This window comes from Somniosus microcephalus, chromosome 18 (genome assembly GCF_052327205.1).
Source record: "Somniosus microcephalus isolate GS21.2 chromosome 18, FLI_Smic_1.0, whole genome shotgun sequence".
NCBI classification, from domain to species: domain Eukaryota; kingdom Metazoa; phylum Chordata; class Chondrichthyes; order Squaliformes; family Somniosidae; genus Somniosus; species Somniosus microcephalus.
This window is the reverse complement of record NC_141004.1, coordinates 58,510,095-58,526,634: the sequence shown is the minus strand read 5'-3', so window position 1 is coordinate 58,526,634 and position 16,540 is coordinate 58,510,095. Positions and strand designations below refer to the sequence as shown.

General features: G+C 45.8%; 1 protein-coding gene across 1 annotated transcript in view; it reads right to left on the bottom strand.

Moving 5' to 3' along the window:
* Positions 1 to 15,148: 15,148 nt before the first annotated feature.
* The window catches only part of apobec2a (apolipoprotein B mRNA editing enzyme, catalytic polypeptide-like 2a), a 33,865-nt gene continuing 32,473 nt past the window's right edge, over positions 15,149 to 16,540 (bottom strand). The window contains exon 3 of the mRNA XM_086011536.1: positions 15,149 to 15,602. The gene's annotated coding sequence lies outside the window, so the exon portion shown is untranslated. The remainder of the gene's footprint in view (positions 15,603 to 16,540) is intronic.

Below are 16,540 nucleotides of genomic sequence, written 5' to 3'. Positions count from 1 at the left end.
CTTGCTGATTTATCTGAAGGCATAAAGGCACAAGAGTCGGGTTAAGGGGAGGGGGGCAGGAAGGGCGAAATGCATGCGTACAGCATGATTAGCTGGAAAGTGCAAAACGCTTATGGGGTGAGGGGGAAGTGGGATGTGAGAAGGAGTAGGAATGAAAATACCATTGTCCCCAAAGGGGTTAACGTCGCCGGTGGCCACAGCGCCCACCACCTGGCGCCCAATGATTTGCAGCACTCGATTCTCCAGCGCAGACGGTGGTTGTGTGTCAGCTTGTCCCCCGCCTGTGCGCTCCTGCTCCCTCCTATTGTGCGCCACCTTGGCTTGCAAGAGAAAGGAAAGTGAGTGTGAAGCAATGTGTTTGGGTGATGTGCCTGCCATAGTTGAATAGCTGTCATTGTGTGCAAGGTGTGAGATGTGAGTGCTGGGGGTGTGGTGCTTTGGGCAGTATGTGAAGATTATGGTATGTAGCATTTGTTGAAGCATTCACTTGCCCTGACCACCCGAGTGAGGTTGTTAAATTTCTTCCAGCACTGTGCGGGGGGTCCTGGGGACCACAGTGCTGCCCGAGACTTGCTGCGCTACCTCCCTCCACATGGTGCGGAAGACTTGTGGCGAGGGCCTCCTGCCAGTTGGTACAGGACATCCCATCTCCCCACCGCTAAAACCAATGCCTCCAAAGCTTCCTCGGAAAACCCCTGGGCTCTCCCTGGGGCGGCGATCTAGTCAATTAGTCCCACTCCCCTGCTCTTTCCCCATAGCTCTGCAAAATGTTTCCCTTCCAACTATTTATCCAATTCCCTTAAGTTATTATTGAATCTGTGTCCACTACACTTTCAGGTAGTGCATTCCAGATCATAACTCGCTGCGTACATTCCCCCCCCCCCCCCCCCCCGTCGCCTCTGCTTTTGCCAATTGCCTTAAATTTATCCTCTGGTTACTGACCCTTCTGCCATTAGAAACATTTTCTCATTTACTTTATCCAAACCCTTCATGATTTTGAACACCTCTATCAAATCTCCCCTAACCTTCTCTGCTCTAAGGAGAATAACTCCAGTCTCTCCACATAACTGAAGTTTTTAATCCCTGGTACCATTCTAGTAAATTTCCTCTACACCCTCTCTAAGGTCTTGACATCCTTCCTAAAGTGTTGTGCCCAGAATTGGACACAATTCTCCAGCTGGGGCCTAACCAGTGTTTTATAAAGGATTAAAATAACTTCCTTGCTTTTATACTTTGTCTCTAATTATAAAGCCAAGGATTCTGTCTGCCTTCTCAACCTGCCCTGCCACCTTCAAAGATTTGTGTACATACACCCCCAGATCTCTCTGTTCCTGCACCCCCTTTAAAATTGTACCATTTAGTTTATATTGCCTCTCCTCATTCTTCCTACAAAAATGAATCACTTCACACTTCTGTTAAATTTCATCTGCCACGTGTCTGCCCATTTCACCAGGCTGCTTATGTCCTCCTGAAGTCTTTTACTATCCTCATCACTGGTTACTTCATTTCTGAGTTTCATGCTTTCTGCAAACTTTGAAATTATGCCCGGTGTACCCAAGTCCAGATCAAACTCTTTGATAAACCGGCACCACGCCGGTCCCGTTGGTGTCGGATAATAAAGTCCGGATTACAGAGAGGTATAGTTAAAAGGTACGAGAGCTCCGTACACAGCAACAAATCCAGGCTTTCCTGTTGCTTAGCAACATGTGCAGGAACTCTGGCCACAGACCAAGCGTCCCTGTTGCTTAGCAACAAGTGCACGAACCCCGGTTACATGGCCACAGATCCAGGAACTGCCACTAATATGAAGTAAAACTTACCTGAACCTACTCCTGAATTTTGCCGGTTAACAGAGATTTCCGGTTATTTAGGTGCCGGTTAAGAGAGTTTCCTGTATATCAAAAAGAGCAGTGGTCCCAATACTGACCCTTGGGGGACACCACTGCACACTTCTCTCCAGTCTGAAAACAGCCGTTCACTACTCTCTGCTTTCTGTCTTGTCCACACAGCCACTGCCCCTTTAATCCCATGGGCTTCAATTTCTGTTCAAGTATTGATGACATTATGGTGCTGGCTTGAAGGAGTTGCCAACTATTTCCCTGTAAACTGATAGTGCTAGTAATCAACCTGGGATGATTCAGCAGTGCTAGTAATCAACCTGGGATGATTCAGCATCAATTATGTGTGTTCAGTTGCCTGCACTATAAGGCTCGTTAACCTTCCAGGCCAGGTTTCGCACTTATACCATCAGCTCTACACAAATAATCTTCAAAACCTGACTGCAGCACAGAATTAGGACGGGCATCAAAATCCTGCAGGATTACAATTAAAAAATGGGATTTATGGAAAAACCTTGGACAACCAACCAGTGCGATACTGTAACAAAAGCAAAATACTCCGGGTGCTGGAAATCTGAAATAAAAACAGAAAAATACTGGAAACACTCAGCAGGTCAGACAGCATCTGTGGAGAGAGAAACAGAGTTAACGTTTCAGGTCGACCTTTCATTAGAACTGGAAGAAGTTAGAGATTTAACAGTTTATGTGCAGGTATCGAGCCAGGGATGGGGGAGGGGACAAAGGGGGAAGGTCCGTGAGAGGGTGGAGGGTAGGTGTGAGTAAGCAACAAAAGGTAGAATAGGACAAGTAAAGAAACAAATGATGGGTCTAGAGAAGGTGTAAATGGTAACAGAACCATCTAGAAAGTAGGTTTTGCACCAAGCTATAGTTTGCTGGCTTTAAATTTGAAGATAGCCCATGGGTTTTAATTTTTTTTCCATTTATAAACTTAGTTTGTGATGTAGTGAGGCTGTAATACAGCATATTGCTGCTGCATATGAATAGCCCTTGCCTGCTGCGTCATTCTAGTCCTGGTGTAGTGTTGCATCAAATTTATCTGGACACAGCCTTTCAAGCATACCATATGCCGTCGACTCCATTACAAGTTATTCGTGCATCTCTCTGAATTTTAACTCTTTTCAAACATGTTAATTTTTAACACACTTTTTTGTGCTTCTGATCACTTAAGAGGTTGATTCTCTAAATTTGTATGGTATTTAGAAAGTGATATTTACAAAATGCACAATCGGGGGACATTACTTTGATTACTATTCCCGGAGCCTTCTAAAGTTGCAATTCTTGTCGTATTTTTGGCTCTAGGGAATAACGGAGCCACTGGTATTCTGAAATGACTCCATTTCATCCTTCGCCTCAGCGAAAAACTTTTTTTCTTCCCTTCAGGTGACGAGGATCGCAAGCTTCAACAACTCCTGGACACCAACGCCCATCCAGAACCTTCTTTCCGCTGACCCCATCCCTCTTTCCAATCTCGCCCCCTGCCGTGTTTTCACTATCCCCTCTCTGACCCCGAACGATCAGTCCTTAGCAAAGGCCTGAGCTTCATCCCCTTACGCCCCCATCTCAGTGAATTTCGAGCTCGGCATGACGCTGAGCTCTTTTTTCCGCCGCCTTCGTCTCCGTGCCCACTTCTTTGGCCAAGAGTCTCCCCCCCCCCCCCCCCCCCCCCGGCACGGCTGACCCTTTCTCCTGTTTTCAGAATTCTCGTTCTACCTGGACCCCTCCCTCTGGCCTCTTAACCTCTCTAGATCTTTTCATTGCAAATTGTCGGCGTGACATCGGCCGTCTCTATTTCTCTGCTCCCCTCACTCACTCCAACCTACCTCCCTCTGAACTTGCAGCACTCCATTCTCTCAGATCCAACCCCAACATTGTTGTTAAAGTTGTTGACAAGGGTGGTGCTGTTGTTTGGCGAACCGACCTCTACCTAGCGGAGGCTGAACGCCAACTCTCTGAATCCTCCACCTGGACCATGACCCCACTACCAAACATCAAACCACCATTTCCAAGACCATCACTGACCTCATCTCCTCTGGAGATCTTCCCTCCATGGCCACCAACCTCATAGTCCCCTAACCCTGCACAGCCTGCTTCTACTTCCTTCCCAAGATCCACAAACAGGACTACCCCGGTAGACACATCGTTTCAGCCTGTTCTTGCCCCACGGAACTTCTCTCTTCCTAGCTCGACTCTTTTTTTTCTCCCCTTGTCCAGTCTCTTCCCACCTACATCCGCAACTCTTCCGATGCCCTCCGTCACTTTAACAGTTTCCTGGCCCCAACCGTCTCCTTTTCACTATGGACGTACAATCCCTCTACACCTCCATCCCCCACCAGGATGTCCTGAGGGAGCTCCGCTTCTTCCTTGAACAGAGGCCCAACCAGTCCCCGTCCACCACCACCCTCCTCCGCCTGGCTGAACTTGTTCTTACATTGAACAACTTCTCCTTTTGACTCCAATCACTTCCTCCAAATTAAAGGTGTTGCTATGGGAACCCACAAGGGTCCCAGTTATGCCTGCCTTTTCGTGGGATAGGTGGAACACTTTGTTCCAGTCCTACTCCGGTCCCCTCCCTCACATCTTTTTCCGGTACATTAATGACTGTATCGGTGCTGTTTCCTGCTCTCTCCCTGAACTAGAAAATTTCATTCATTTTCCCTCACCTTCACATGGTCCATCTCCGACTCTTCCTCGACTTCTCTGTCTCCATCTCTGGGGATAGGCTATCGACAAACATTTGCTACAAGCCCACAGCTACCTGGACTACACTTCCTCCCACCCCGCCTCCTGTAAGGACTCTATTCCATTCTCCCAGTTTCTCCATCTCTGCCGCATCTGCTCTGACGATGCCACCTTCCATACCAGTGCTTCCGACATGTCTTCCTTTTTCCTCAACCGAGGATTCCCCTCTAGTTTGGTTGACACGGCCCTTGACCTTGACCGTGTCCGTTCTATTTCCCGCACTTCTGCTCTCACCCCTTCCCCTCCCTCCCGGAACCACGATAGGGTTCCCCTTGTCCTCACCTTTCACCCCACCAGCCTCCAAATTCAACAAATCATTTTCTGCCACCTCCACCGTGATCCCATCACAAAACACATCTTCCCCTCGCCTCCCCTTTCAGCATTCCGAAGGGACCGCTCCCTCTGCGACACCCTGGTCCACTCCTCAATCACCCCCAACACCCCTTCCCCTTTGCCCGGCACCTTCCTGTGCAAGCACAGGAGATGCAACACATGCCCTTTTACCTCCAGCCTTCCCACTGTCCAGGGCCCCAAACAATTCTTCTAGGTGAAACAGCGATTTACTTATACTTGCAATTTAATATACTGTATTCGCTGCTCACGATGCGGTTTCCTCTACATTGGGGAGACCAAACACAGATTGGGTGACCACTTTGCGGAACTCCTCCGTTCAGTCCGTAAGGGTGACCCCAAGCTTCCGGTCGCCTGTCACTTTAATTCTCCGCTTCACTCCCACTCTGATCTCTCTGTCCTCGGGCTTTTACACTGTTCCAATGAAGCTCAACGTAAGCTCGGAACAGCACCCCATCTTTCGATTAGGCATCTTGCAGCCTTCTGGACTCGACATGGAGTTCAACAATTTGAGACCATAACCTCTGTCCCTATCTTTTTTTTTTCTCTTTATTTTATTTTATTTATTTTCTCTCTTACCACATGGCAGCTGTCTTTCATTCTGCCAGTGCCATTTACACTTCATCTAGAGCCAGCTTTTGTTTCTTAACTTGCCCAATTACCATCTCCTTTTGCCTTGCACCATCTCTTAATCTCTCCTACCTTCCATCCTCTCCTACCTTCCATCCTATCACAGACCTTCCTTTTGGTTCTTTCCTCCTCTTCTTCCCGCCACCCCCCCCCCCCCCCCCCTTTCCCTGCCCCTACACTTGCTTAAAAACCTGTTCCATCTCCAGCTTTTCCCAGTTCTGATGAAGGGTCATTAACCTGAAACGTTGGCCCAGAAATTTGGGTCTCCACGGGTGAGTACGCATGGGGTACTCACCCGTAAGCCCAATGGAAGTGCCGGTTTCGTGGATGCACTGTGCCTGCGCGGGAAACCGGCACTTCCGTGCCCCTGAAAGAAGGGGTTAAGAGGTGGAACGCATGCGCAGGCGAGGCAGCGCGTGTGCATTGAACTTGCGTTTTTTTTGCAGGTTTTCCCAGGAAGGTAAGTCTCCAGAAGTTAGACATGTAAAAAGCAGTCGCAAGGCCTGCTTTTTACAAGGTAAGTGGTGAATTAATTAAAATTAAAACATTTTTTCCACAGGTTTATTATTTTTTAATACTTTAAAGAAAGGTAAGTTTATTTTTAGCCCCATTAGAAAATTTAAAAAAAATTCAAAAATTTAAATTATTGTTTAAAAGTTATTTCATGTGATTTTTAAAAAATGTATTTGAAGATTTAGTGATGTTTTAGTGATGTTTATAGGTTTGACAGGTCTTCCTGTCAAACTTATGAATGAAACATTCCCTGCTACCATTGGCTCTCAAAGGTCCACGTGATCCCAGGGGATGCATCAAACTAACTGCGCCCCTGGGATACACAAGCACTGCGCGCCGGCAGCTGGAGCAGGCCCAGGATCGGAATCCCACGGGGGCCCACAGCACAACGGTCGGCGCGCAAGGTAAGTGCAGGTCGGGGGCTTGCACCCGTGGGAAGCCACCGACCCGAATTTCTGGGCCGTTAACTCTGTTTCTCACTCCACAGATGCTGCCTGACCTGCTGAGTATTTCCAGCATTTTCTGTTTTTATCCTGAAATGACTTGATGGTTTGCTCAGCTGAAGCAAGTTGCAGAAATGGTGCGCTGTTGCCATCTTTGAACCAAGGTGAAATTCGGTTCAGTGTTGTCCCGGTTTTGCAACATTTACCTTGTTGCACTCACAGGCGTGGTATGAAAGGAAAATATGAAGGCTGAAAGGGCCCTTCAGTCCTCTGGGTTTAGCATTTAGTGTAACCCTCGTGCACTTAACGGTTGTAAAGTTTTAAAAAATTTTTACTTAAGTAAATGACAATGTGCTGCTGCATTATGATGTCAAGATTTCTTATTGAAAATAGGATTTTCAACTGAGAAAGCTCTGTAAAATGTGATGTAGTTTAGAGGAACTACAGCCATACCTGGGAATTGCTGGATCAGTACAGAGGGACTGGATATAGAAGCCCAGCTGGCTGTTGGAACAGTTCACCAGGATAGGAGAAAGTAACAGAACTCCACAAATGGTCATATTTGGAACAAAATAACTGCAGGTTTGCTCTCAAATTTACAACAACTCAGGACAAGCCCTGACCCTTGGTCTAGTGTGGAGTAATCTGCATCGAGATTACAGTAGGACACAAGGATGAGAACTATCCAATATTGTGTGCACTGGAGTCTGGAGGACATAACATTACTGATATAAAATACAAACAAAATAAACTCGTAAGAACTTTTAATAATCATTGATGGGTCACAAACACACCCTCCTAAATGAAGCAAGCATACTTAAAAATAAGGGAGCAGGGTATGCTTGATCTAAGACCGTGAGTTAATTTATAGAATAATAGTACAGCACAGAAAGAGGCCATTCGGCCCATCAAGGCTGAGCTGGCTCTTCCAAAGAGCAATCCATTAGTCCCACTCCCTTGCTCTTTCCCCATATCCATGTTGCCACTAATTGGCATCAAATTGCTGGGAACAAAAAAGCATTTTACTCCATCTGCCTGACTTGGCATTCAAACACTGAACACGCAGTTCACTGCTTATCTCCCTCAATTGCTTTTGTGCCAAAGTCCTGTCCAACTCCCTCTTACAATTACTCATGAACAGCTTTGATTGCTTCCCGGGGCAGTTCATTCCAAACATTCAGTGCCCTCTGTGTAAAGTAGTTATATCTCAACTGTCCATTTACCTTCCCTCTTCTGAGCTTCATCTCATTGTTCTCAGGGTGGTGAAGAGTTTCTCAGGGTTATTAATATCCTTAAGGATCTTGAATACCTCAATAAAATCCCGTCTCCGTCTTCTGTAACATAACACTAGCTGGAGTCATACCTAGCACAAAGGAAGGTGGTTGTGGTGGTTGAAGGTCAATTATTACAGCCCCAGGACATCGCTGCAGGAGTTCCTCTGGCAGTGTCCTAGGCCCAACCATCTTCAGCTGCTTCATCAATGACCTTCCCGCCATCATAAGGTCAGAAATGGGGATGTTCACTGATGACTGCACAGTGTTCAGTGCCATTCACAACTCCTCAGATAATGAAGCAGTCCATGCAATAAGACCTGGATGATGTTCAGGCTTGGGCTAATAAGTGGGAGGTAACATTCGCACCACACAAGTGCCAGGCAATGACTATCTCCAACAAGCGAGTGTCTAACCACCGCCCCTTGACATTCAATGGCATTACCATCACCGAATCCCCCACCATCAACATCCTGGGGGTTACCATTGACCAGAAACTTAACTGGACCAGCCACATAAATACTGTGGTAACAAGAGCAGGTCAGAAGCTAGGTATTCTGCGGCGGGTGTCTCATCACCTGACTCCCCAAAGCCTTTCCACCATCTACAAGGCACAAATAAGGAGTGTGATGGAATACTCTCCACTTGCCTGGATGAGTGCAGCTCCAACAACACTCAAGAAGCTCGACACCATCCAGGACAAAGCAGCCCGCTTGATTGGCACCCCATCCACCACCTTAAACATTCACTCCCTCCACCGCTGGTATACCTTGGCTGCAGTGTGTACCATCTTCAAGATGCACTGCAGCAACTCCCAAACCCCTGACTTCTTCCACCGAGAAGAACAAGGGCAGCAGGCGCATGGAACACCACCACCTCCAAGTTCCCCTCCAAGTCACACACCATCCTGACTTAGAAAAATATCGCCGTTCCTTCATTGTCACTGGGTCAAAATCCTGGAACTCCCTCCCTAACAGCACTGTGGGAGTACCTTCACCACACGGACTGCAGCAGTTCAAGAAGGCGGCTCACCACCACCTTCTCGAGGGCAATTAGGGATGGGCAATAAATGCTGGCCTTGCCAACGACACCCAGATCCCCTGAATGAATAAAAAAAAATTAAAAATCAGCTAATGTAGTCACTCCTTGTAGTTTAGCTGTCTGATGCTTTACATTATCTCTTTTGCTGCTCACTCTGCTTCCTATTGTGTTTCTTGCACAATGGCATAAATTAACTTTGTAATTCTTGTATTCTGCATTTTAAAGTATCCCATTTCGCTCTAACAAATTGTCAGTCCAGCTCCATGAACTGCTTCCTCATTCCCCTAAAGTCTTATTTCCTAAAATTTAGAGCTTTCATTGTACTTATCTTAACCTTAATGAGTTTGGCATATTTCTCACTGGATAAGGTCATTTGTTCAATCATCTCGGTTTGTTACACAACACCAGATCAAGTCACCTCTCGTGCTTCTTCACGCTCTGGGTCAAATATATTAGCATGTCCAGAAAGTAAATTGCTTTGCTCCTGCTCCCTGCTAGTTTCATTAGATTAAAATGCCCCCTGACAATAACATTTGTGCTCAAACATACCTCACTAACCTGTTTGCACAGCTCAGCAGGTGTTGCCTCGCTCTGATCTGGTGACCTGTAACATATCCCAACAACTAGATACTAACAGATCTTGGTCTAATTTAGAACTTATCCAATATATGAGGCAACAGAACCAAGAACAGCCCATTTCAAATCTCCAGGTCTATACCAGTAAATAACAACTATGGCCCGTGATTCCGCCGACCGGGGTCGGTGTCCCAGCCCGCTGCCTACTGCAGCCCGCACTCGCCAAGCGATTTTTCATTGATTGGGCTTGTTAAGCCCACCCTGCGAGGTTCCCGGCCAATTACAGGAACCTTTGTGCTATCCGGCACCCATGGGACCGAGCTACTGCCGTTTTTTTAAAAGCTCCGGATAGACCAGTGTCAATGTTATCAGATCGGAGCTTTTCCTGGCAGTATCTGACCACAAACACTGTTGCTCAGCAACAGCTTGTAAACACTGGGCCCGTGGCTTGGAAGCGTCTCTGAAGCTGTTACTAAGATACAGAGACGCTTTCTAGAGCCTGCCGTGTCTGACCACAAACACTGTTGCTCAGCAACAGCTTGTAAACACTCGGCCCAGTAGCTTGGAAGTGTCTCTGAAACTGTTGCTAAGCGACAAAGACGCTTTCCAGAGCCTGCCTGTGAAAAGAATGCTAGGAGAGAAAAAAACACCTAACCAAAACGGCTGCTGATTTCTGCCGTTAGATCAAAGTTGCCGGACATTCAACTTCCGGATAGCACAAAGTTTCCTGTAATAGGAAGCGGGTCTGATGATGTCATTTGATGACGCATCATCAGCCAGTTTCCTTAAAGGGGCCATGTCAAAATTGATTCTGACAGTTGCGCTGTCAGTTTCCTACAGCTTTGAGGTGCTGCAAACACTGACGAGCACTGCCCAAAGGTGCACGGCTGCACCCAGGCTCTCCCATGACTCCCTCCATATGCTTATGGAGGAAGTCACAGCACACAAGGAGGTTCTCTTCCCTTCCCACAGGTGGAAGAGACCTCCCCAGGAGATCAACACAGCCTGGTTGCACATTGCACAGGAGGACACAAGCAGGGATGTCATCAGGAGGACCAGGCTGCAGTGGCGCAAACCTTTCAATGATCTCAGCAGATCACGAAATATTACTGCCAAGCCACACTCCACCTCATCCTGCTGTGCCTCTCATCACATCCCCATCACTATGTCTTCCTTACCCTACTCCTGCACATCTTTACTCACACCAACTTACCTTGCACCTCCACCCATCCCTCTTTATCGACATTATCACTTCCCCATCTCACTAGCCACCCCTCACACTCACCCTCAACCTACTGCAAGCATACCAACTAATAACACACAAGGGTAGGCACTTGGGTGGTTTAGCCAATGTTCATGTGAAGTTTCTGTTAATGTGTTGTCAAGCATTGAAATCTATATTTTCAACACTTTACCTTATTGGAAAGATCTGTGCTCATCTTTGGAAGTGTCTTAGTGAGTTCCAGTGAATGTTGAGACATAACCCCCCCTCAACCCCCGCCAATTGTGATGAGTGTGAAAGGAATGGCTTGGACATTGTAGGGATGCTTTATGGTCCTGGTGTGGGGTGGTGTCAACCTGGTGCATCATGTGGCAGCCAGGGTGTACAGCGTCAAGTGAAGTAAATCTGGCCATGGTGATGCCATTGCTAGATTCCCGGGCAGCAATGTGGTCGGGTGCTGATGTCCTGTGCAGCATCAGGTGATTGCGGAGAAGGTAGGTATTGTTGTTGGTGTGCCTGGTGATGTTGGTGCTGGGGCTGATCGTGGAGAGATTTTTTCAAGGGCACCGATGTTGCTGGAATAGATGGCAGCTTAAGTTGAGATGACACAAGCGATCTGACAATGGTGAGAGAGCTTGCTCCAAGGAGGTGACCGTGGATAGAGAGATTACTCCAAACACTTCCAGATGTTTGCAGATGATACTAAAATCGGCTGTGTGGTTGATACTGAAGAAGGAAGCTGTAGACTGCAGGAAGATATCAATAAATTGGTCAGGTGTGTAGAACAGTGGCAAATGGAATTCAATCCGGAGAAGTGTGAGGTAATGCATTTGGGGAGGGCTAACAAGGAAAGGGAATACACATTAAATGGTAAGACACTGAGTAGTGTAAAGGAACAAAGGGACCTTGGAGTGCATGTCCACAGATCCCTGAAGATAGCAGGCCAGGTAGATAAGGTGGTTAAGAAGGCATACAGAATGCTTGCCTTTATTAGCTGTGGCATAGAATACAAGAGCAGGGGGGTTATGCTTCAACTGTATAAAACACTAGTTAGGCCTCAGCTAGAGTACTGCATGCAGTTCTGGTCACCACATTACAGGAAAGATGTGATTGCACTAGAGAGGTTACAGAGGAGATTTACAAGGATGTTGCCGGGAGTAGAGAATCTTAGTTATGAGGAAAGACTGGATAGGCTGGGTCTGTTTTCCTTGGAACAGAGGAGGCAGAGGGGAGACCTTATTGAGGTGTATAAAATTGAGGGGCATAGATAAAGTGGATAGGAAGGACCTATTTCCCTTAGCAGAGGGGTCAAAAACCAGGGGGCACAGATTTAAAGTAATTGGGGGAAGGTTTAGAGGGGATTTGAGGGGAAATTTCTTCACCCAGAGGGTTGTGGGGGTCTGGAACTCACTGCCTGAAAGGGTGGTAGAGGCAGGAACCCTAACCACATTTAAAAAGTACTTGGATGTACACTTGGGATGCTCTAACCTGCAGGGCTACAGACCAAGAGCTGGGAAGTGGGATTAGGCTGGATAGCCCTTTGTTGGCCGGTGCGGACACAATGGGCTGAAATGGCCTCCTTCTGTGCTGTAACTTTCTATGATTCTATGAAATTGCATAAAGCTCAAAAGTGTCTTCCAAGTCCTGAAGGCTTAAGCTTCTGACATTGAAAAGTGACCAGCTGTGAAATGGTAGCTTTCATACCATTTTTGCAGCTGTCGCCTATTCACAGCAATGGGGAGACAGAGAACCCGACCTACTTACCTGATGTGATCTCCGAACGACGTGAACCCTGTTAAAAAAGTGGTAAAATAGAAATAGGCTGGCAAAATAGTAGTTAACAAAGGTTTAACAAACATTTAACTATCTTAAATGCCTCTCCTGCCACTTGGTGTCGGGTCTGTTCTGAAATCGCAGACCCGACACTTTGGAAACGTACATGAAGGCGGGTTCCCAACCTGCTGTCAATCATTTTGATTTTGACAGCGGACCCGCCTCCAAACCCGCACTCTGAGCACTGGCAAAATTCAGCCCTTTCAGTGCAAATCAGACTGATTTGCCATATTCTTGGATATCCTTGATATATATAGTCGTTACTTTAAGATGACAAAGATCTAGGTGTGGATGGTAGAGCCCGAGGGAAATTAAATATTCCAATATATAAGATTACCTCAAAATTAAGCAAAATTAATCACTAGTGATTTAAAAATAATGGCCCAGAAATTCGGGTCGGAGGCTTCCCGCGGATACAAGCCCCCTGACCTGCACTTACCTAGCACGCCAGCCGTTGAGCTGTGGGCCCACGTGGGATTCCGATCCTGGGCCTCCTCCAACTGCCAGCGCGCAGTGCTTGCATATCCCAGGGGCGCAGTTAGTTCGATGCGTCCCCTGGGATCACGTGGGCCATGGGGAGCCAATGGTAGCAGGGAATGCTTCATTCATAGGTTTGACAGGAAGAGCTGTCAAACCTATAAATACTATAAGCCCCAAAACATCACTTAAACTTCAAATAATTTTTTTTTTAAACATCACATTTTTAAAATAACTATAAATTACATGAAATAACTATTTTAAACAATAATTAAAATTTTTGAAATAATTACATTTTCCAGCAGAGCTAAAAATAAACTTACTTTTCTTTAAAGTATTTAAAAATAATAAACCTGTGGGAAAAAATGTTTTAATTTTAATTAATTCACCACTTACCTTGTTAAAAGCAGGCCTTGCGCCTGCTTTTTTAAAGTGTAACTGCTGGAGACTTGCCCTCCCAGAGAAACCTGCAAAAGAAACGTAAGTTCGATGCGCACGCGCTGCCTCTCCGGCACACGCGCTCCACTTCTCAACCCCTTCTTTCAGGGGAATGGAAGTGCCGGTTTCCCACGCATGCGCAGTGCATGCACGAAACCGGCACTTCCATTGGGCCTACGGGTGAGTACCCCATGCGTACTCACCCGTGGAGACCCTAATTTCTGGGCCAATGGAAATCAATTGGTTTCTGAGAACATGCCCATGATAAAGAGAAAGTCCACAAACAACCACCCATTGCTGGGGTCAACTATATTTAGTGACATGGCTGATTATTTTTGGCACATCCCACAAAATGCATATTTTTGTATTATCTCAGCAATCAACTTTCCTTTTGTTTGAACTCTAGTTTTCTGTAACTTGTGCATGTTCTAGCTGACAGTTATTGTTTACCAGCTATTCAGCTGTGCAGCAACAAGCAGACAACTGATTCTGTTCACACGCAGTTACTTTGCATTACAAGTTACTGGGTAGTGGTAGAGAGCAGGAGCCTTGGGTGATTTCCCTCCCGCCCCGACCCCTCTTGCGAGCCCAGGAGTGTGGATGCCAATTGTAACACCTCTGCTGCCTCCCCAGCAGGGATCAGTTAAAGTCAACGCAGACCACACAATGAAGCTGAGGCTGGGATGCACTGCTCAGCTCCACGTTGGACAGCACTATGCAATCCTTCAGAAGACAGCCCATAGTGAGAGCAACTTATGCAACCCCTCTCTTAAACAAAAGACCACGTCGGCCATAGCATACAACATACTGAGAGGGAGTGACCATTTCACTAATGAGGAAGCCCTAAACAATGTATGTTGTAACAAATGCATTGGTCTTTTAGAGAATTAGTTATGGCTGTTGTACATGCTGTTTATTAATGTAAATTGCTCTTTATTAGTATGAATTCCATTCTGTTATTAAATAAAACAAATAAGTAGAAAGGGGGATAAACTGCAATGCTTGCTATTGAAAGAGAAATCAGCAGCAAAAAAAACTATTATTTCTAGACTGAACAGAATTTTTTGTGAAAGATTTGAAGTTCATGAGTTTGTGTAGGTTTTAGGACAGAAATGAAAATCCTCGCAGGAATCTTATAGTCGGAGCCGGTTTCTCAATTTCAGATACAGCGCCCCCTAATGCCTGCAGTGAGTTAAACCTGGAGAAGAGGCTACCTGGGATGGAGCACCTCAGCTATGAAGAAAGGCTAAACAGGCTGGGGTTGTTTTCCTTGGAGCAAAGAAGGCTGAGGGGGGACCTGATTGAGGTGTACAAAATGATGAGGGGCATCGATAGGGTGGATAAAGAGGAACTTTTCCCCTTAGTAGGGGGGTCAATAACAAGGGGGCATAGATTCAGGGTAAGGGGCAGGAGATTTAGAGGGGATTTGAGGAGGAACTTTTTCACCCAGAGGGTGGTTGGAATCTGGAACTCACTGCCTGAAAGGGTGGTAGAGGCAGGAACCCTCACAACATTCAAGAAGCATTTGGATGAGCACTTGAAATGCCATTGCATACAAGGCTATGGACCAAATGCTGGAAAATGGGATTAGACTGGACAGGGATTGATGGACGGCACAGACACGATGGGCCGAAGGGCCTCTTTCTGTGCTGTAAAACTCTATGACTCTATAAGAGGCATTTAACGGCACTTCTATCTGGTGTTAGGGGGACAAATAGTTTCATTGGATGATGAAAGAACTGAGCAGCACAAAGGTTCGCAGTCGATATTTTATTGTAAAACACAAAGTGTCGGTGATGACTGACTTATTTTGGATATTGAATATAGTTCCATATTGGCAGCTATGATATCTGCTATATAACACAGGCGTTCTATATGTGAAACATAGCATTTTATTACCACATTCTAAACCTATATAAAAACAAACTTTACAGAATTAAGGCAGTCCTATATTTGAAATAACAGTGCATTATGAGACGGCTCTGAACCTCCTTTCCTCAGGTACAGGTCACAATGACTACTTTCTAAGAACTGAAGTTGGAAACAAACAGAACATGGTAGTTCAATAAACTTAAGATGCATGGTAAGAGAAGTTAAAGCAAATCCTTTCAGTTCAATCCAAGTGAAACAGAATAAATGAGTTTAGCTTCTTCCCAGATGTCCCATCGCATAGAGCTATTGAAGTGATTGGCACACAGCACCCAATATTCTATAATAAAGAAAAGTATACAATTACTGTTTATATATCATAGTGAGTGTAGAGCATTGGAAAGGGGTTACTTTTTCTGGTTGACTTTTGGCTTAATAGAAACAAATGCATTTTCCTTAGACTAACATTTCAATAGACTAATGGGAATGTATTTCAGTCTTATATTAGGTACTATAATAGTCAATGCAGTATTCCTTTGTACACCTATTTTAAAAGGCATACAAATACACTCAATTTGAACTGTTGAGTCACCCACATAATCAAATCACAGATGCGATCCCAACAAATATTATTTGTAGGGATTTTTTTCGCTGCAGTTCTATATAGGATATTGTAAAAGTTAAACAGAGAGAACTGGCATTTATAAAGTACCTTTCATGACCTCAGGATGTCCCAAAGTGCTTTACAACCAATGATGTACTTTTGAAATGTAGTCACTGTTGTAATGTAGGGAAACACAGCAGCGAATTTGTGCACAGCAAGCTCCCACAAACAGCAATGAAATAAATGACCAGATTATCTGTTTTAGTGATTATTGGTTGAGGGATAAATGTTGACCAGGACGGGAGAACTCCTGCTCTTCTTTGAATAGTACCATGAAGTTATTTTACATCCTCCTGAGAGCGCAGACAAGGCCTTGGTTTAATATCTCGCCTGAAACGACGGCATCTTTGACAGTAGCAACTCCTTCTTCAGTACTGCACTGAAGGATGAACCACGATTATATGCTGAAGTCTCCTAGAGTGGGGTTTGAACATATGACATTCTGACTCAGAGGCAAGAGCACTACTGCTGAGCTAAGGCTGTCTCACAGGATTATCAGGCGTGGGTTGCAGGGGTGAATGGGTCCTGTACTGGTTGGCAGCTCCTGTTTATTTCAGGCTGCACCTATCGTACGCACACTAGCTTCAAGTTGATGCAGAACTGCATACACATTT